Source organism: Anser cygnoides, chromosome 5, assembly GCF_040182565.1.
Source record: "Anser cygnoides isolate HZ-2024a breed goose chromosome 5, Taihu_goose_T2T_genome, whole genome shotgun sequence".
In the NCBI taxonomy this organism is placed as follows: Eukaryota; Metazoa; Chordata; class Aves; order Anseriformes; family Anatidae; genus Anser; species Anser cygnoides.
The window spans coordinates 46,086,617-46,109,158 of NC_089877.1; the positions used below are offsets into that span (position 1 = coordinate 46,086,617).

At 36.5% G+C, this 22,542-nt stretch overlaps 1 long non-coding RNA gene across 2 annotated transcripts in view; it reads left to right on the forward strand.

The window, feature by feature from the left end:
* The window catches only part of LOC106044550 (uncharacterized), a 56,996-nt gene extending 35,815 nt beyond the window's left edge, over window positions 1-21,181 (forward strand). For both annotated transcript variants that reach the window (XR_007161801.2, XR_010831934.1), the window contains 2 exons: window positions 19,375-19,488; window positions 20,256-21,181. This is a non-coding gene — a long non-coding RNA (uncharacterized lncRNA). The remainder of the gene's footprint in view (window positions 1-19,374; window positions 19,489-20,255) is intronic.
* The last annotated feature ends 1,361 nt before the right edge of the window (window positions 21,182-22,542 follow it).

Genomic DNA, 22,542 nt, shown 5'->3' on the forward strand with positions numbered 1-22,542 from the left:
TTTCCTGGGTGCAAATTAACATCTGCACAGCCTGAACAGGAGGAAAGGATATACATACGGGTTACTAGCCCTTCTGGGCACTTATGTGCATAATTCAGATACTAAAAACTCTTTCCTGGTGTTGGATGTGCTTAAAATCTTATCGTACTCACTTTCCCACCACTAAAACTCATTAAGCATCCAAATACCTCTTCTGACTATGCTTAGAGGTGGACAAGACTCCACAGAGCCTACAGCCAGGCATCCCTCCTGGGACAGCATTTTTCTCTGACTAATGTGTAGAAAAGACACTGCGGCTCAGTGGTGCAATTTATATGCAATGATACTCAGTTATGACTGTAACTCATCTGTATACATTGACATTCATACTGCAGCTCCCCTTAAACTCCTTTCTCTCCATGCAGTGTACTCTCATTTTTTTTCTTGTTTGACCATATATTCTTCTTTCTTGCTAAAAGCAGTAAAAATTGAAAAACTGAAACAGAGAAGTGGTGAAAAGAGAGCACTTTCTAGCTCAATGTAATTTGCTCCCCTGCTTTCAAGTCAGAGTTACTCCCTGTATTGGCAAAAACTAAATTGAAATTTTTTGCTGCTCAGAGCCCTTACCACCTGTTAAAGCGGCTATAGACATCACTGACAAAATTATTTACTGTGTTTCAATTGGAGTTTATACTAACAGTGATTTCAGAGTCATCACCAGTGTGGTAGCTATTCAGATGCCATCAGGGTAGGTCTGCATCACTGATAATTAGGAAGTCAACTTCTTACTTTTGAAAAGTGCAAATTGATCCAAAAGTAACTATGAGAAACTGAATAACAAACCATACAAATTAACACATTTAAGACTATGCACACACTGAATTCATTTACATATTTAGTAGGTTTTGTTATATTTTTGAAGTTGTAAATCTTTCTAATCATGGAAGACATTTTTTATATTAGCACAGCATCTGAGTGCCTCAGTTATTGACGTATTAGTGTGTTAATCCTCATCATACTCCTGGGAAGGAAGATAACATCTCTTCATTTTCCTGGGAGAATAACAAGACTGACATATTAAGTATTTTCGTTAAGGTTAAACAAAATGCATTGCAAAATATTTCCTTCATATTTCATGTTCTATATTAACAATCTAATTGTTAGTCCATCCTTTTGTAATTCCTTTTTTCAGGTGTGTGTATATATATACATATATATTCAATTTGAAGATTTTGTTTCTTTGTGTATTGAAATGGTGAGGAACACCTGGACTGTTATGAAAATGTTCAATTTAATATACTTTGTGTTACCATAAAAATAGATAAAATACTCCAGTGATCTTTCATCTTAAAAAGAAATCACTAACGTTCACTAATTAAATGAATTTAGAATCACCTGATCTGTGGGAGGAGGACTGCCTCTGAGACAATTATTTTGAGTATAAAGTTTGACACGATAAATATAAGTGAAACAAAGGTGCTTTTTGGGCATAAATTCAACAAGTGATTTTTACAATAAAGAAGTCCTAAATATAGAACTCCAGATTGTAATAACAATAAAAAAAAACACAACCAACAAACAAAAAAACCCACCACCACCACCACCAAAAACCCTACCTTTTTGAGTTGAGTGTTCCCATCATAATAGCCCTTTAATAGCAATCTTTTGTTGGATGCTGGGCAGATTGCTAACTTCCTTCTGGGAATTGATTGAAATAACATTGAAGCTACTGAAGCTAATCAGTAATCAGACTTCTCATCCTCTATTCAGGACTTTCTTTTGGCTGTGTCAAGAGGGCTGTAGCACAGTGACCCTGAAACAGTCCTCTACAGATTGCATGCCTTTATAAACTAACTGTACTCTGAATGGAGTAGATTGAATTGTTGGAAGTAGCTCACATCATCTAGTCAGCTTCAGAAAGTCAATATTCTTGATGTGGCTGGAAAATCTTGAATTTCCTGTCACCCATCAGCTTTCTGTAGTAACCCTTTCAATGCAGCTCCATGACACCCTTTCTAAATAAAGTGGAACATAAAACACACTCTGTTGTTCAGGAGGAGTAGTCTACATATTGAGTGTATGGGCTCAAAGCCTTTAAAACATTTCAACGCTGATCTGAGATAGAAACCTAATGCTGTGGATTCTATGTTTGGTTTTAAGGTTAAGCTGACCTAATGAACAGTCTAGAGGATGCTAAATGAGATTTAGGCACATGAAAAAAATATGTATGGTGCTAGAAGTAAAAGGTCCTACATATAAGGTGGTTTGGTACTTGGCACTGAATAGAAATCTAGCTATATTGTATATTTTCATGTTTAAGAACTGAAAACTGATAAATGGAAGAATTCAAAATATTAATGCCAACTTTATCCTTTTCTAAACCTTTTCTTTTTTGATAGATCAAAAAATATTATTTTTGCAAGCATTTCAATGTTGCAACAATCAAATAAATAACCCTACAGTATTTGATAAGTTGTTTTTCAATGCATGGAGGGTTGTGTGTTTTTTTTTGTTTGTTTTTGTTTTTTTTTTTTTCTCTGTACAGGATTGTCTTATGTAGTTTTGTAAGCATTTGCTTTAGAATAACAATCATGCTGCAGAAGAGTTTTTGAAATGTGAGGCAAATCAAAAAGCTAAATTGTGCCTTCACTTGTACACATCCTCTGAAAAAAAGATGAGATACAGATTACACAGGGGACAAACCCAAACAAAATTTCAAAGATAATGACTGAGCTTCATTAAAGCACTGGAATGGATACTACTTGAGTTGGCCAGGCTTGGGTGGGAAGGAGGATTTGAGACCCCCCAGATGAATGCATTAAAATAAATGCAGTAAGAAGGGCACTGCTTCAAATTCCTGACGTTATTTTTCTTCCTTTCAACTACTTTTCAATGCTTATAAGAGAGAAGTGAGGCAGAATCAGGTTTTTATAACAATATGTCATGCTGGATGGAAAAACTCTAGTTTAGAATTGGAGGCTGAATAGCTCTGTTATATTTTGTTCATGCTAATATGTGCTATTGACAACAGGTTAAGAATCACTAGGGAATAGATAGAGCCTTGGTTTCAGTCGTTCCCTAGTGCAGCAGCTGGACACAGTGATGAATCAGAATCTGGTAGGTTTTCTAAAGGCTAAAAGTGGGTTTTCCTTCTCAAGAGAGCTCTGGAGGGATTGTATCCTGAGGAGCATCTGTGAAATATACAATTGTTTCTATGCTCTTATGCGCAAAGCTACCTACAATGTATTATTCAGGACTGTAGCTGAAGGAAACTCCAGGCAAAAGCTTTTCTTAGTGAAAAATGCTTCTGCCGGAAACAAATCACAATTTCATTTTAAATTTCTCACAGCGTTTAAGCTAAAAAAAAAAGGGTGGAAAATCAGAAAAACACTAGGAGTTTTGACTTGGCATGTCAAAATGATGTTTTAATGCAAATGCACCTCAGTTTAATAAGGAGAACAAAATCTTTGTTTGCAAAAGACAAAAAAGTTCAAACTAAAGCATTATTTATCAGCTTGAAATAAACTGTTCATTCAAACATTTAATTTAAAGAGCTCTTCATTCCAGTGTGAAAAAATGGAAAGAAAGAGTATTTGACAGCAACCTGAAATAATTTTCTTTTTGCAATCCAAAATAGAGTTGCTCATTCAAATGTATTTAGGCCTCCATTTAAAGACTAGACTAGCTCTAATATAAACTCTTTCATACTTATATGATAAAAGCATTGTAACACACTTCTTTGTAAGGTGAAAAATGTTTTACTTGCAAGTACAGTATAAAACGCTTGATTAAAAATTCTATTTATTTCAGAACTTTTCTGTTACTTTCAGAACTTTAATGTGATGCTCTTTGAACAACCACTAACTCAGGGCTGCCAGCTGCACAATTATTAGCTATTTACAATAAAATCAGTCCCATTAATTTCCTAAAGAATTGATATTGACTTAAATTTTTGTAAAGTCATTTAAAATTTTGGCAACGTTTCAGAAGTCATTGTTATCTCTTTTCCAAAAATGAATATCAATGAATTTCCCTTACTGCATAAAATGCAAAAATCAATTAAAAGAAATCTAATTGGTTTAATACCACCTGGTTTCAAATTATGCTGATGGCACCAGATCAAAACTCTTAATCCATTCTCCAATTAGGGTTGGAAAGTGGATAATTCATTCTACTTACTAATGTGATGTGAATAGAATAATGGTAAATAAAAATCTAGAAGCAAATTAGAAAAAATAATAAATTTAATCAGAACATTAGAAGTGAGTTGAAGCATACAGTAGTAACAGTTCTAATGCACATTTTTCTCCCTCCCACAAGTGAATTTTCTGAAAACAGAGGTTGCATAAAAGGGATTAAGGAACTGGGGGGGGGGGGGGCTGGGGGGGGGAAGGTTTCTCCACCAAATAAGTTAAGTCACCTAATAAAAAATGAAAGGTCTCCGGGTCTCCTCAGGGTTAAATTGTTTAGAGGAAGATTTCTCAATATTTCTATACAGCTAGTGCTTGCTATCTGAGAGGAAAAATGTACTAGTGAAAGCTTTTATGGTAACCTTATCACATCAGAGTCTTGGCTAGTAGTCTCAGAAAACTCCAAGAATTTTGAATGCTTCTTGCTGCCAAGAAAAGAAGCCCAACCCTGCAGCCTGTTGTGGTCCCTCTGAATGACAGCAGAGCCCCCTGGGGTATCAGCCACTCCTCCCAGCTTTGTGTTGTCAGCAAGCTTGCTGAGGGTGCACTCCATTTCATTGTCCAGGTCATTGATGAATAAGTTGAATGTTATTAAACAATTATTCAACATAATTGAACAATGTTTTAAACCATTTTACTTTAGTAAGAAAACTAAATGTATTTCTGAAGAGTGGAACAAGTACTTTTTGCCTCACCTGCAGGCTGTGAACCTGGAAAATTACAGTGGACCCAGGAACTTTTGCAGAAAAAGCTCTTGAGAAGCTGTCAGTCTTGTGGTTTCCCTGCTTACTGGCCCAGCCTCATCCCTCTTCACTTAGCTGTAAAAACTTAGTATGTTGGTTGGTTATTAGCTCCCTGTACTGGAGGAAACGGAGGGAATCTGATGACTCTGCCTAAGATGTTACTCATTCTCCCAAGATGCTGATCTCACCTCATTAACTAATTTACACCCAAGATTTTATTTCTCTGGCACACAGGAAAAAGAAAAACTAAATAAACACCTCATCATAAAGAACTATCTCCTTAGTCAGTGTGATCTTGTGAAATATTTTGATTCAGTGAATGCCGTAAATAAGTACTGTTGTTTCATAAATATTTTCTTGTCTTTTATACATGGTCAGGAACAGAAATGTTGTTTCTTCCTATCTCCAAGCTGTGTACCCATCTGACAGATTCTTCTCTGGCCCAATAACTTCTGAGTCTATTGGACAATTTCTGCTATATGAACTATTCTGTCAATGGACAGGACAGTCAAAATTCACCTTGGGAAGGCATTTTGTCAGCAATATTATTAGACACCCACAAATTCAAACAGGATCAAGGCACAGAATCTTTTTGTTTCTTGTGCAGCTAATCAGTATATTTCTAAAAGCTCTTAGTTATTAGGTTGCTGGGTTCACCTACAGCTCCAGTGTAATAAATAGGAAGATTCTTAAAGACTTCCATTATCCCACAGTTTGTTCCAGAATATATTTTAGGTCTCATGACACACAAGCTCAGAATGAACTCACAAACTGTCCTCTGTAGATTACCTTTTGTTTTTCTTTTTCTCGTTGTCCTCTGAATTTACAGAAAACTGTGTAATTGAAAGCACCTATTGTTTCCAAAGTGCAAGGAAAAATATAGCTAAAACAAACATAATCTCCAGAGACAATATTCTGAGGTATTGCTTTTAATTAAGGCCAAATATTTATACTGGTCTACAGATACTTTTTTTTTTTCTTTTTTTTTTTTTTCCATGCATCAAATTACAACTTTTTGTTGCCTATACTTTTCAATGGCAAATGATCTCTTGAGTGCTCTAAAGATACATCAGACTACATGGAATCACTTGTGTATTCAAGTTCCCATACTTTCCCTAAAGCATTAGACTTTACACTTGTTCAAGTTCCATAGTCACAGCACAGCATGCCTACCTGAACAGGTGGAAAAACGTAGGGCCAATTCTTCATGCAGATTAATGTCTAATTGGTATCTTCACCAATCACAAGTCCTTTGAAGTCTGTTTATGGATTAGAAACGTTAAATAGATACATAAGAATACATATGTTTATGTATATATATAACATGCCACTCTTCTGAATTAGGTATAAATTAGTCTATACTGAATGTTTACTAATGAAATTTAGAAACCATAAATAATTCTTTTTCTTCTGGGCATTTTTAGGTGTTTCTTAGGAAAGAAAATATCAAAGTTTTGATGACTTTGCTGTTTTAAAATTTGTCTTAGAAAATGTAACTGGCACTGTCGTGCATAAAAATAACAAATATAGTACATTTACTTCTTGTTTATCTCAGTTGTGTTTTAGGGGGCAATTCTGTTCTCAATTACACTGGCTTTAATTTGGACTAAATCCAAAAAGTAAATAACTTTCTGTTCAGATGTATAGATTTCTAGATGAAAGTAGAATTCGTTTGACTTTCTAAAATGCAAATAGTAATTTCTGTCATTTCTGTGATACATAAATGATACTGAAAGACTGGAGAAATTTGTGAAAGAACATTAAAGATTATTATGAGCCTGAGGGAACCATTAAAGAAAGATTAACAGAAATCAACATGCTCGGTGTTATTACAACACAGCTGCAGGAAAGGGTGATGCTTATTTGGTAACATTTTTAGTCTCTAAATGTTTAGTAGAGGAAGGGTGTAGTGTAGTGTACGTTCCAAGCAGAAATTGAGCCATCACTTTCATTTGAGTAACTTAACAGTGAAAAAATATGCAAGAAGTAGCAGGTGAAGTTTCTTAAAGCTGGAATTTGTCTGTGTGTAGAATACTTTCCAAGGGAAAGTGGGGAAGTAGCCATTGGGACACTAGGGGCTAAACAAAACAGACAAAAGCAGAAAATTAGAATGTAGTTGGCATAATGTTAGTAAATGCTGTTGTTGAAATTTGTTTATCTGATTTTAAAAACACTTGCAAAACTGAAAGAACTTTGGGAAACTTTCAGTAAAATGTTGTCATTTTCTTTGCTTTTGAAAGTACTACTGAGATGAATACTGTTTATTATATATGGTGTCCTGAGTGATTTATATGCATGGTGCTTTATCTTACTAGTCTCATAAATCCTGTAAATTCAGCTTTAGGTTGCCAAATAGTCTACATGCGAAAGCCAGTGGAAGCCTACTGGAAATATTCTACTGGAAAAGATACAGTGTTTGGGCTTTGTTTCAGACATCTGGTGAGTCACCTGTATGCCAAAGTAAATCAGTTTTATCCCCTATTCCTGAATGCTCATCAGCATTAACTGCTTGCCAAGCAGGACAATGACTCCAAGAGGCCATTCTAGAAACTCTAGAGAGGAGCACAGTGCACTCCTGTGGGTGGTAGAGCTCATCCTTTCCAGAAGCAGACATATTTCCTGGAAGCAGACCAGGCAAGCATAATGAAAACAGGCTCTGATTGGTCAGGTAAAATATCAGAATAAATGAAAGAGCTTTCTTATTGGAAACATGCAGACAATTACTTTGTATATTTTCACAATACTATTTTAAAATCTTTAGCTATCTTTTCACTAAAATCTCAAATAGATCTAGTTACTTACAGTTCTGGAAATCGTGCCCATAATATCGAACATCTCTGGAAGACAAATAGGGCACATGAGAATAAATCAAAAGAAAAAATATGGGACTAATTGAGAACTGTCCCCCATCTTAGCCTTCCTCTGTTCCTTGTCTCCCATTCCATCTGCCAATCTTCCTGCCCAAGGGTCTTTATCTTTCTCACTGTAATTCCAGAGGTTATATAACACTTTCATCAAAGCAAATCTAAGAGAATCATCACCACTCTTCATTTAATGGCATCTTGAAAAACCTTGTCAGCCTTCTCTTTTATCTTAGTGTCTGGGAGAAGAAAAAAAAAAAGTCAGATCCACTTATAATCATAGCCATTTTTTTAGGCATCCTTATAATTAAGAAACTTTTGAAAATGAAGAAGTATTACAAAACTTACTTGGCAAACTATTATGACATTTTCTGCTTGCAACTGACTTTTTAAAGTGACTCTTTTAAGTTGCTATGCATAACTTTTTAAATTCTTACTTTTTTATGTATGGTGGTTGGTTAAAGGTTCACATTTTCTGGGTTCAATTTCCCTGGTTGGTCCTTTGTAGCATCATGAGCTAACAGAGTTACCAGATGAAGTCATAATCATTGTGAATATGTAACTTCATTTGTAAACCATCAACATAAATGTTATCTATATTACAGAGATGCGAAGGTGAGGCACAGAGATATTGACATTAAAATCATCCAGTAGCTATCAGTGTGTCAGATTTGGGAACCAGTTACTTGGTATGTATTAAGTACTGATACTTAATGTGGAAAGAGGAAGGAAAGGGAAAGGAAGGGAAGGGAGGGGAGGGGAGGGGAGGGGAGGGGAAAATGGAAGGGTAAAGGGGAAGGAGCTGAAGGAGAGAATAGGGCAGGGGAAGAGGAAGAAGGGAGAGGACAGAACAGGAAAGGTGGTTGGAGGGAAGGAGAAAGGCAATTTCATTCTAACTAATTTCATCCTGACCATGATACAAGTATCTGCAAGGGAAGTCTTAGAAGCAGAAGTGACAATAACCTTAATATAGCTAGTGCTACCAGTCACACCTGTTGTATTCAGGAATATCCAAGATTGAACTGTATTCTAAATGTGGGCTTCGTTTCAAAAATGCTGACATTTATGAAGTGTGTAAATTTATATCTAATTAACTTGCTTCAGCTATCTTGTTAAATGCCAATTAAATATATTAACATTTGTCACAATTTAATGTATCAATAAGAATTTAACTGTACTTTACTGTCATTGTAATTCTGACTTAATTACATGACCAGATGATTTATCATTTGCATAATTTTCAGCCTTAGTCTATGCTCTCTTAAACAATCAAACTGGGATTGTATTGATTGTCTACAGCATTTGATCTTCCTCTGTATAATTCTTTACCTCTGTCAAGACATCTGCTACTAAAACACTAAAATCAAAAATACAAGGGGAAGTAGGACTTTCACTGAGCTCAAACATGCTGATATGGAAATAGCAATTTTCCAAGGATTGGACATAGTTCTGTAACATTGATTATTTCATTAAACAAAAAAAATTAATTTTGAAAAATTAATGAAGGAAGATATGTAATGGACAGGCTCAAGTGACTAGTGGAGATTCATTCTAAACCATTATTAGCTCAATTATCATGTTATACATTAGAGAAAACAAACAAACAAATGAACGAAAAACAACTCTGACTTTCTACTATAAAGTAGACACTGTCCCATTTTAAAATGTCAAACAATGGGAGAACTGAAAAAATGAATACATGAATACAAAACTACTATTCCTTGCAGAGAAAATGCGTGGACTGTGGCTAGTCTGAACTTTTCTTGCTATGGCATACAATAGTTATGTTTTATTCTTTTCATACTTTTCATGTTCATATGAAGTCAGAACTTCAGACCAATCAAATTAGGAATATTGGTTATATATTGAGAAAGTGAAATAAAACCTATTTCTAAAGTTATAAGGACATTATTTACAAAACTCGTGCCTGGATGATTTGTTCTCAAACTGAATCTTCATCCTGTTTTGGGGCACTAAATATGTATCCACTACAGGAAAGAACAGTACACATAAAGAAGCTACAAGTTAGGTAATTAATAAAGAATATGAGAGCAACAGCTGAATAAAGTATACGTAACATATGAACTATGTGGACTATTTTCCTTTTTATTTCCTTTTTATTATTTCCTTTTATTAAGTATCAGTACTTAATAAATTCCTTGAGTAGAAATATTCACAATATTTGACTTAAACAGATGCTTACAGCTTCACTGCATCAGATGAGAAAATGAACTCATGTTTCGAGGAAAGTCAAATATATTACAAATGGGATTCAGGCGAACAAAGTAACATTTAAATGCTGCAAACAATGTATGCTAGAAAAAAAAGGAAAATAATATTGAAATCCTGAGGACTGGAAACCACCTGTCCTAACAAAGATGTCTTACAGCTACATGTTTAAGAGTACTGCACTCTAGGCTCCCCTTTTACACACTGAAGAAAGAAATAGAGAACTCTAGAGAAAAATCCATCACCTTCTAAATTAGGTGGCTAAAGAGGCTATTTCTCTAGACTAACTTAGACTTAGATGAATCCTGCCCTTTGATATTTAAAATTATTATTATTATTATTATTATTATTATTATTATTATTTGTAGATAGCACTTTATTCACAAATCCTCTTAGTCCCAAAATGAGCACATTTAAAAGCTTAGTATTTAACATGTATCTTTTTAAGTCTAAAGCGCAGAGAATTTAATCCTTCCTGAATAATTTCATTTTGGAAACACAGAGAAAAAAAAAAAAAGAACTGTAGATTTTTTTTTTTCAAAATTAGATCTTGTTTTGTTTAAAAAACAATCTCCTTCTTAAATTAAATGAATTAATTCTGAAAATAGAACAGAATGACAGCCTCAGATTAATCCGTCTTCATTTTATCGAAACTCCTTCTCTCAATTTCTCCACCTACAACCCATTCCAATTCACTCAGAACTTTTTCTTTCATTGCTTGCCTTGGTTTATTGACAAGGGTGTAATATTGAGACTGGATGGATCTTCTCACCTGTAAAGGATTACAGCCAGCCATCTCTGGGGTGGAACATGCCACCAACAGAGCAGAGTGCTTGTGCAGCACTGAAATCCTCATGGGGTCAGGGTTGTTGCAGCCATCTTCTGAGTTATGAAGAACCTGAGGAGGAACCTCTCTGCATTATGGAGACAGTGCTTCCCAGAGGTGTCGCCTGCAAGCAGACCCTCACTCCGGGCCATATATACATACAATGTACTAAGGCTATGGCAAGAAGCAGCTCTACAGTAACTAATTATGCTACTTTCTGATGACTTGAAATTCAGCTTTTCCCTGCAAACAAGATAAGGAAAATAACTTTACATTTGTGCCTTCAGTTCCCCAGAGTTTAGAGTGTATTAATGGCTATTGGATTCAGAATAAATAAACTGGATGGAAAAATCATTATGTGAGGTCCATTTTCTGAATATCAATTTAGTTTCTAAGCACTTCAATAACTTACCCTTAATTTTTAATTCGGAGCATCTCTGAAAATAGTAGAAATTTGGGGCATCATTGCCTTTTCTCTTTTTATAGTAATGGGATATGAATGTGGAAGCTGAGCTTATTGAATTTGACATTAGAAGTTGATTCATCTTTTAAAAAGCATTTTTACATATTGAATTTTGGCCTTTGAGGAATAGCAAACAATCAAAATGCACTGAGAAAAAATGAAAAAAAAAAAAAGGAATTAACTGAGAAAGATACATGAATAGCCCTCTTCATCTCCACAGCACCTTTTAAAAGAAAAGCGTGTGCATAAGATAATAAATAGATTTTAAGGTATGGTGGCAGCAACCTCATTTGCCAGAGCTGTGAACTGAGGAGAATGAGTCCTTCAGAAGTTTGTGAGAATGACAGGTCTTTGCTTGCCTATGAAGTGTGTTTGTTTCCCCAGCATGCTGGTCCTTTGTGTGTTATAGGTGCTCTGTGGACTGCTCTGCCTGCAGCTCGACTGTGTGATTTTACTGTTTGTTCATATACGCAGTTGAAACAGAGGTACAACATTTGGGCGGGTAAATGTTAGATATAGTCATGCACGTATATTTATGTTTAAAACATATGTATGTATGTATTGGGTTTGTGTGTCCATGTGGTGGCCACAGGGTTGGAGGTGCAGGGGCCACCTCTGTGGGAGGGAAGACATCAGGGCCTGCCCTGTGCCAGACACAGCTGGTTCCAGCTGTTTTTAGCTGGTTCCAACAGCTCCACTGTAGGGTGCAGCTGAACCCATCAGAGAAGCTTGTGGCTCGCTCCTCCGTGAAAACACGTTTAGGAAAGGTCAGAAAATGCCACAGGGAGAGAGAGAAAGAGGAGGGAACAGAAAGAGTGGTGAACATCAGAGGAAACACCAACCTCAGAGGAGGAGGAGATGCTCTGTGGCAGAGCAGGTATCCACTGTGGCCCGTGGAGGATCCCATAGTGGAGTAGGCTCCTGAAAGAACTGTAGCCATATAGAGCCTGCACCAGAGCAAAGGAAAAGTGTGAGAGGGATGAGGTGGCAAAGAGAAACTACTGTGTAGTACATGAGTGAAATTGAGTCTGGGAAAGAGGAAGGCAAGATGTTTTCATATTTGTCTTTTTGTGTTTAATTGTCTATTTAGTTCATTTTCCCCAAGTTGGGTCTGTCACTTACAACAGTAACTGGTAAACAATCACCCTGTCTTTATCTCTACCCACAAGTTTTCTTGCTCCTGTTCTCCTTATCTTCTCCCCCACCCCACTGAGGGAGAGTGAGTGAGTGCCTGGGCAGGAATTTCCAAAGCTAACCCACCACAATATCCATGCATGTACAAACACATGTACATATATAATACATGGGCATACATGCCAAGATGTATATTTACAGCATTAGGGTGAATGAGGATCGTATAAACTACATGTGCTGTAGTGCATGTAAACTACATGCACATCCCTCTTGTTCAAGCTCTTCAGGGAATGAGATCTCACCAGAACAGACTCTCCAAAAGCAGAATGAGTTTAGGGGCATAGGAAGAACAAATGTCTGCAATTAGGCTCTATTCATCCCAGAACCATACGTGCAGACTGTCTTACCAGTAGACAAGGGAAACATTTCATTTACCTCCTGTGTTATAACTGACAGCTCTTTTCCCTCCTGGTGTTGCAATCTGTTCTTCTGTCTTTTTCTGAGTGAAGTCATTCTCATTAAATGAAGCACCTTCTTGCTCAGTCCTGGGCTGAATCAAAAGCATCTGACAATGTAACTTCCCCAGCTTTATATTGCTCTGTTATCACCAATCGACATTCTTCAAACAAATGAACAAGGAACATTTGTAAAATAAACAAGTTAGAAAAATAACGGCAATTCAGGAAGAAAGTAAGAAAGGAAATAAAAGCTTAGATAATAAGAAAGCATGAGGAGAAAGTCGACAGATTTGTGCAGAGCTATGGTGAAAGTGATATGTGAATCCTCAATAAAAAAATTGGTTATATAATTCAGTGTGATACTTTGCAATGACCAAAGGCATTTGGCTTGTCTGTGTATTAAATATATAATAATATGTTATTGAGAGTGAATCCTGGGGAAAAAATTCTGAATAAATTTGTCCAAGAGAAGAGCACAGAGAGAGGTAATTACGACTGAATGAGAACCTCAGACTGAACAACTATATTGTATCACATGCCTTTGGCATCAGAAAAGCCAACAGAGCTCTTCCAAAAAGCAAAGCAGAAAATACTTTGAAGAATGTCATATGTGTTCTGCAAAACCTCAGATTCCTGTCACTCCTTCCTCTAGAAGGGGGTATCTAGTCCCCAGAGTGATCTCAGTGGTTAACTATGGGAGTTGTATTTTTCCCATTTCTTCTTTGCTTTGACCATAGCCACATGCATATGACATTCTATGTCTGTGACACTTCCATTAAATTGTCCTTGCTATTTCCTTGTGCTAATACCCAATCTAATTCGACAGTATTGCAACATCCTCAATGGATTAGTCACACACTTACTTTTTAGGAAACAATATTATAATTCAGTAGTGAATTGCACACAAACAAGAAATTGTTCAACATTCTTGAACGATAAAGAATGTCACATAAATAAGCAAAAGAAAATGACAGTAATATAACAGGCAAGGTGATTTAGATAACCACAACACTGACTTCCTGGGCTTGATTCTTATCTAACTCCATGCAGATCAGTAGTTACACTGTTGTAAATTTTTTTTTTGGCTCAAACTCAATTCAGTTTTTCTTCTGAAAACAGTTTCCATAATAAGACTAATAACAAGAAAAGAGGGCAATAATAGCCAAAGACACATTAGAGTTGATGAGAATGTAGCATCAGAGTACAGTTCTCCCAACAGTTAGTTGCAAGCTTTGATGTCCACATTACACAACAGAACCTCACTAGATAGTAAGTACTGAGTATCCAAGTACCTTTAGCTTCAGAATGTTTGGACTTACAACACAAATTGCCTCAAGTCTTATAATGAACTTCTTCCTACAAGTAAATAAGAAGAGCCAGTGATCAGACTGAAGCCCTGATACACAGCTGTGCATATGACCTAATCACTTCCTACACATATTCCATGATACATTTTTGGCTTGTATAAACTGTTATCCTCACAGACAATGACTAGGTTTATTTCATGGGATGTGTGTGTCAATGACTACTCCTACTGTTCAGTTTGCATACAGCCACCCAGTTCTGGGAGCAGAAAATTGTAGATATGTTGTTGTGAGTCTAGCCTTGACATATGGCCTCAGGGCTTGGGGACAGTCTTTGGATTGTTTATTCCATTGGGTAAATGAAGCTTCTGAAAACTCCCAGAGAATCTGGGAATAAAATTCAGAAGTGTAAAACCTGATTTTGTATTCTCGTAGGTCACAACACTCTAATGCCCTGTTATCTGTTAACTTCTAGCTTATATGAAGATTTACAGAGAGTCACATGAATAATTGTTTTTGTATTTTATCCTGCATGTCAGAATGCAATGCTGAGTGAGGGGATGCTATAAGTCAAAGAAGAGTGATGTTCTGATGGTGGAGCAGCAGGTCTAAATAAGTCTTGTGGTTATTAGACAGAATTTGAGAAGTTTTTTAGACAAGCCTGCAAATAAGCAAACTCTCAGAACTCAATTATTGTTCAGTCCAACTTTGTACATACTTGCATGTATGAGCCATGTTTCCAGTTTTGCTTATCTATAATTATTATTATTCCCATTAAATCAGAATCTGAGGCTGATTATGCTGTACAAAACAGTGGTATATGCTAGGAAAGATAATTATATAACTATGGATTAGCATATTATGCAAATAAGTGTTTAGTAATAAAACTTGCATTGTTTTAATTTAGATGTTGATGGTGGGTAGCCCTTTAACTGTTCATCTTCAAACCCCGGTGTGGAAGTCTGTAAGATAAGAGAGGTTTGAATGTTAAATCTGTTTCTTGTAACTAATAACTGTGGATTATCCCATTCATGGAAGAAATATATATATATATATGTATATATATATATATAAGTCCTTGTGATACTAGGAGGATCTATTTATTTATTTTTTTATTTATTTTTGTAAAAGAAGAGAAAGAAGACTTTAAGGTTGTGGACCTGCTTATCTCTTGCTGACTCACTTCACCTCTTCTGGATTCTCCCTAGAGATATTTGATGCCTCAGTGAGTCCTACAGGCGTAACTGAATAGACAGTTGAAATATTAAACTAACCGTCTGAGTTGTAAATGATTTCCAAAGCCACATAAAAGAGCAGATCTTAGGGATAAAAAGGGATATCTTAGGGATAAAAAGCTGTTCATTCTGTGTGAAACTCTGAATACTGCTGAAGTAGATCAGTCACAGCATGTAAAATAAAGGAAGACAAGAAAATCTAGTAACAGATTTTAGCCCACCAGAGAAGACTCATTTGTGGTAGAGTTCCTCAGATGAGCACAAACTTCCTATGAGGATCTGGGCAACAAGAGGATGGTTGGAGCTGGAGGGTTGAAGGGTGATGGCACCCTTCAACCTTCAGTATTGTGACTGAATAGTTTAAAAACCGAGGAGGATTAACATAGAATATCATGAGGATTTTTTTCTCTGTTTTCAAATGAATATTTGCTTTACTTTATCTGCATTGTGTGGGGATGTACAGTCTTAGAGAATTAGTTTTCAGAACTGTGTTAAATGTAATTTTAGCAATGGACACTACAGAGAGATAATATGTACATTTATGAACAATGCTGGATATGGACAAAGTAATTTGATATTTTTGTGGAGATTGAAAAGGGCTTCAATTCCTTATTATTGTTATTTTCCTGGCCTCTCAGATATAACTTTGGTGGGTTGACCCTGGCAAGCAGATAAGCTCTACATACAGGAGAGAATAGTAAAAGGCAAAACCAACTCATGGGGCAAGATAAAGACAGTTTAATAAGTGAAGGAAAGAGGAGGGAAAAAAAGTGATCCAAAGACAATCACTTACCAGTTCTCACAAGCAGACTGATGCCCTGTCAGTCTCCGAGCAGTGGCTACCTGCCAATGTACCCACTTTTCTGCCTCAATTTTTATTGCTGAGCATGACATTATATGGTATGGAATATCTCTTTAGGTCAGATATCCAAGCTATATCCTCTCCCAGGTTCTTTCCCACTCCTAGCCTACTTGCTGAGTAGGGAGCTAAGAATATAATTAACTCCTTTCCAGCCAGACCCAGCACAATAACTAAAGCTCCTTTGGTTAAACTTGCATCCCCAGTCACAGACAACTCTTTAAATCAAAGCTTTGGGACTCTAAATTTAGAGTGGTTTAGAAAACTGAGCATGTTGAAGGGTGTTCATGCAGTACTATTTCAATCCATACCTGTATCATCAGATTTTCTCACAGCAGTCTTGTTAGTGTATGTTAATAAATTCTGTGCTAGGATCCAGATAGGATTTCCTAGGAACTTTATAGCCACACTTGTAATTTAGACAGATGAGGACAATCAACGGAAACAACAAAAGAGGCAGAAGGTAATCAGTGTAATGGGCACTGAATACCTGAAAACAAGGTCTTTTGGCTTCAAACTATAGAGCAGATTGTATTACGTACCTGAGGTACAATTGGTGTTTTCACGCTAAAACAATGTAAGTACATTATCTTCTCAGGAACATATGATTTTTAATGGCCACAGTCACATGGCTGGAGGAAAGGGATTTTTACTGCCAGAAGGACACATATAATTCATTGTATATAGAAAGAAAGAAAAAAAAAGAAAAGAAAACACCTTTTGTGAATAGGATGAAACATTTTATTGCAGGATAGGGAGAGAAGACAAGGGTGAAATCAAGGTTAGAATTGACCCTGGGTGCTGCAGAGCTGCAGAAGACATAATTGCAGAAGGTCTAAAAAGCAGTGCTTTGAGCTTATGTGAAGTTCTGAGCTGTTGCCAACCAATATGAGCATCAATGGCTCTAGCATAACATTGCAAACACTGAAATGTTCCAAGATTTTGAATATATCTGTTATAAACCATAGGCAACACCTATCCCTCCAAATTTCAACTTCTTCAGACCATAGTGGCTGCATACATATTTGGGCTCTTTCTAAGTGTATTCTGCTTTTTCATTTCCAAGCTGTTTTATTATTATTATTATTATTATTATTATTATTACTATTACTATTACTATTACTATTGCTATTGCTATTGCTATTATTTATTAATTATTACTTCTACACAAAAGTGAGGACTGGAAATATATCTTGGGGATATAAGATAGAAATTTATTCCACTAATAACATGGCATTTAGAATCAAATTGTGATAATTGGTGATATTATTATAAATGGTTTTATGCAGAGGAAAGCTAGATCAATAATTAGAATAATGTCTGACATTTGAATCAGTAAGAATCAGTTCCATGTCTTGGAGCCTGTAAAGATGCTGTGAGATGTCTTAGGCAAGTTTTTTTAAACTGTATTCCCAAGAAGATTTAGACCATAGCTCAGTATGACAAAGTATTCTCTGGCAGCATTGTCTATTAATTCTGGGCATCCTACATGTACCGAAACAACAGTCTGAAGGGCAATGTAATGAACTAGAGTGGGAAAATCCTCTGACTTACAGAAAACATATAAACTGTTTCATTTTCTTTTCAAGGGAGAGCCAGCCTCTCTCTGATTTACAATGAGGTCTCTTATAAAAAAAAAAAAAAAAAAAAGCTGACAAGAAGGTGAGTTTCACATGAGAGCAGTAGCACCTTCACGTTGCAGTGGCACAAAATAGTCTGCATTGTAAGAACATGACTTCACAAATTTAAGTTTTTAAAACCCTTTTCACCTTGTGCTTTTAGTCTGAAGAAGAGGAAGCTCAGGGAAACTTTATTGCTCTTTACAACTTTTGAAAAGGAAGGTGGGTGGAGCTGGGAGTGTGCCTCTTCTCGCCAAAAACTAGTGATAGGACTAGAGGGAATGCCCTCAAATTGCACCAGGGGAGGTTCAGGTTAGAAATTAGGAGAAATGTCTTCTCAGAAAGAGTGGTTAGGGTTGCTCAGGGAGGTGATGGAGTCACCGCACTGGGGTGTTTAAGGAAATGTTGGATGTGGTGCTTTAAGACATGGTTTAGTGGGTAATATTGGTGGTTGGGGGACAGTTGGACCAGATGATCTTGGAAGTCTTTTCCAACCTTAATGATTCTATGAGTTACTTCTCTTCATTAATGAGACTCTCTATCTATAGAGTCTTGGCAAAAACTTGATGGTTTACCATACAAACATTCAAAATACTCATGAACTCTGGATTCCTAATCTAGGAGATATTTTCTAAATGTACATGTAACAAAAATGAGGTAATAAAAAAAGCCTCTGAACCTGCAATCAGACTGAGGTTCAAATATCTTCTGTAGCACAAAATTTTTAGATACTCAAGACAATTTTTCTAGAAGAGTGCAGCGTAATTCTAAAAAGAGCTCACTCAGTTTCCCCTGATGACTCTGCTGCTACTTGTAAGGATTAATTACATGTTTTTTCTTCTTGCATAACAGAGAAAGTTAGAATGATTCAATAATCAATTTGGTTGGCCTTGTAGTAAGAAGAGGGAATAGCCATGTTCTAATGCATGCATCACAAAATACAGAAGGATTTAATAACAAAATAAATTGCATCAATCATCTCATAAGGTCCGAGGAGCAGGAAATTATGTATGTGAAAAAGTATAGTCTTGATTTAGGTTTCTAGCATCACGAAAACTTAAAAACAGAAAATCTGAAGCCTAGGCTAGTGTCTCCTTTGAGCTCAAAAGAGACTTTGCTGAATGATTTGACTACCTAGGAAATACAAAGATTAAAAAATGCCTCACCAGCAACATTTGAAATAACATATCAGCATGAAAAGGGTCCCAAGGAAGCCTGTCCAAAACACTCAAGCACTCCTGGTGAGACTGACTCAATTATCAGCTGTAATAGCATCAGGTGATAGACTTCAGTAAGCAAAGTGTTGCACAGTGAGAAAATTCTATTAGAAAACACCAATTTACACCTCTGAATTGCTGTGAATATTCGTTAACATCTCCTATATGCTTTGTAGCCATTAACTGATAAATGAAATCCTAAAGAGAAGCAAATACACAGTATGTGGTAAGCAGGTGTTACCATTCCCTTTTTGCAGGTGATGGGGAAATCGAGGAGAGACTTACTGTTGTCTTACCTGAGACCAGACTGTTGACAAACTGGAGGTGTTCCTGAAGATTGCATGATGTGACAGGTGCTCCCACAGAAGCTGGTGAGGTGCTTGTCCACCATCTTACCCCAAGATTCTGGTCCTTGTCCCTTAGCTCTGCTTGCATATACGAGGCCTCCTTAAAGCGGTCAAACAGATCTGGAGTATGCTGAACTCTTTAGGAAGAAAGGTTTTCCATCTCTACAAGTTTTGATAGTGGTTGTCCACAAACACTTTAAGTTGTCTTGGGCCCCCAGTGCTAATAAAAGAAGTTGTCCTACCTTTTCTTTCCCTCTTAGCTTCTCACTTCTTTCAGCAGTGACAGAATTTTTTCAGTAGCAGAGCATGTTCACTTCTTTAAAATACTGGAGAATGTTGTTTCTGTGGGTAAGCTTTGCAAATCTAACATCTCTTGGAGAATTTTCCTGAAGTGTCTTGATAACTCTTATGCCTAGATTCTGACTAAGGGGCTTGTGGGTGCTAGACTGACCCTTTACTTTGCATGGGTTACCCTCAACAAAGAGGAATAATGAGACTGATTGGACGTGACTTTGCTGTTATTGCAAAAATTCCAAACTGTCTTTTCCAAAGTGCTTTGTATATAGTAAAACTTAATAAGCTGAATACAGATTTCTGCATTGAAAATAATTGTATTCTCTATCACAGGATTTGCTTTTGTGCTTATTCCCATGAAATCAACCAAAGATAGATAATCAAATCAAAACCTTGTAAATAAACAAATGAACAATCCTTTCCAAAGACAGTTGCTCTGGGATTAGATGGTTATCCAATATAGCTCATGTATCTACAGTGTTTTGTTTCTCTTACAGCTGTTTCTATCACGCTGTTCCTACTGCTCCTGCTGGGTGTCTGCTTGCGATCTTTATCTCAGATCCCACACTTTGAAAAGAGATTCTAATCATTGCAACCACAACTGTTGGAACCATAATCACCATCATCACAAACTAGCTCCCATTAATAGCCATTTAAGGATCTTCTGTGTCTGTTAAACATCATGATTTCCATCTTCATCAATTAAATTTGTATTGTGTTCTCAAACCCATTTTATTAAATTGTAACATTTTGTAACATGGTTCTGTATACTCCATCTGTTTCTATAGTACATAGAAACTCCATATGTTTCTATAGTAGATATAAATATAAAAATAAATATCTCTATTGCTGTGGGTGGGTGTACAGGGTTTCTAGATCAGAAGTGTTGTGTCCAACATGCAAACTACAGGCAGAGGACCCTAGTTATGTCTGTATCCAGCTCTGTAAATATCCCTCTTCTGATAGGCCCTGTTGCTTTAGGGTTCAGTAGAGGGATTTATGAAAATGGGGCCTAATTGTGATGAAAATTTTTAGGATCTAGTGTCGCAATATTAAACAAATATGCCTTGTTCTATCTTTGTTGAGGAGTGTAAAGGAATTTCGCAGCTGAAGCAGAGCTCTAGGAAACCTTTGACACTGAAATAAGAGGTGGCCTCTAACTACACATACAAGGTTGCAATTCTCTCCACAGGACTTTTTTGATGACAGTCCTCAGTTCAGAACTGGCTATGATCAGCCCTGAGAGTGAATTACAATTGCATACAGACTCTGTGGGTAGCTACTACAAGTTGTTATTCTGTCAAAGAAAGAAAGCCTTTGCAACTCTGCCCTCAGTGACAATGGTGTGTAGTAACAATAGGAGACAACTTGATCTTTCAACAAGCTCTTTTGAAGTCCATCCTCCTCTTCTGCAGCACCCATAGGTGACAAAATACAGAAAAGTGCAAACTCATGTCTTTGGTGGAATTTGTCAAAGAGCAAAGAATTCTATGATTCTATAGTTCTACAAATAAGTGGATTGCAGATGGAACAAACAAACAAAAATATTAATACATAAAAAAGAGGGGTGTGTCTGGGTGTGAGAGAATATTCCTGGAAATAAAAGGAGCTATTGGTATGTGATAAAGTGCTCTTCACAGAGAACGCAGTTGTTAAGTGCTCAGAGAGCGCTGTGGAGAGTACATCTATGTATCTGAATAGATAGTATTAAGTACCGGGATGTTCACCCGTCATTGAAATGCTCTTATCTCACGACTCAGGCTATGAAAACATTAGTCCTTCCATCTCAAACTTGCTGATGCGTGTAGCATGCTGTTAAATAATAATAACAACAGTAATAAAAATATAATTAATATTAATAGAATATTCTTTACAATTGCTAATGAAAGAGATTGCTAATCTCCTGCTGGTAGCAGGAGAGTTCTTTGTCTCTGCTACCAGAAACATATTACAACTTGTAACTAATTAAGAAGCATGCTGGGTGGGATGGCAACACACATTATAAGTAATGTAATAATAAGAAATAAAGGCTTTGTCAGTAGAAAGGTGACAGAAGATATTGCCAGAAATAAATGTTAGATGATGATTACAGCTAGAGAAGCACAGCAAGTTTTCTAACCCATATAGAGCACTGTGAGTAAAGAATTTTACTTGATTTCATCCGTATTGACTATAAAATTCATATGTATCCTTTCCCTACATCCTCAAATCTTCTTTTCTCCCAGAGGCAATAGCAGAACAGAGGAAATGGAGATTAGTGGTTACAACAGAGGACTTGGAATTTGCTATTTTGAGCTCTGCCACTAAATCATTTCCTGACCTGGGCAAAGTCAATTACAGTAGCTATGCATCATTTTCCATCTGTAGTATGGGAACAATCACAATTACCTCCTAAGATTGTGGTAGTGTTTCAGGAGTAATAGATTTATAAAGCATGTATAGTTCACAAAAGGAAAATATCTTGGTGATAACAAACCTTTATGACTGAACCCCTAGAAACAAATCCAGGAGGAAAGTCAGAGGTAACACTTGTTCCAACTGTTTTCTGAAGGTGTTTGTATTTGCTTTTGCCCTGTTCCTACAAGACAGAAGGAACAGCAAAACTCATGCCTGCAGTAATGGACCTGCATTTGTGCTAGCTTGGAAATATTTTTCATCATCCTGCTCTAACTGGAGGGCTAAGAGCTTTGCAGACCCTGCTCTTCTCATTCCCACCCAAGGTGACTGCTTCCAAGCTTGTGGAGGAAGCAACGACAATTAGGGAGAGATGCGAAGTGTGCTGGT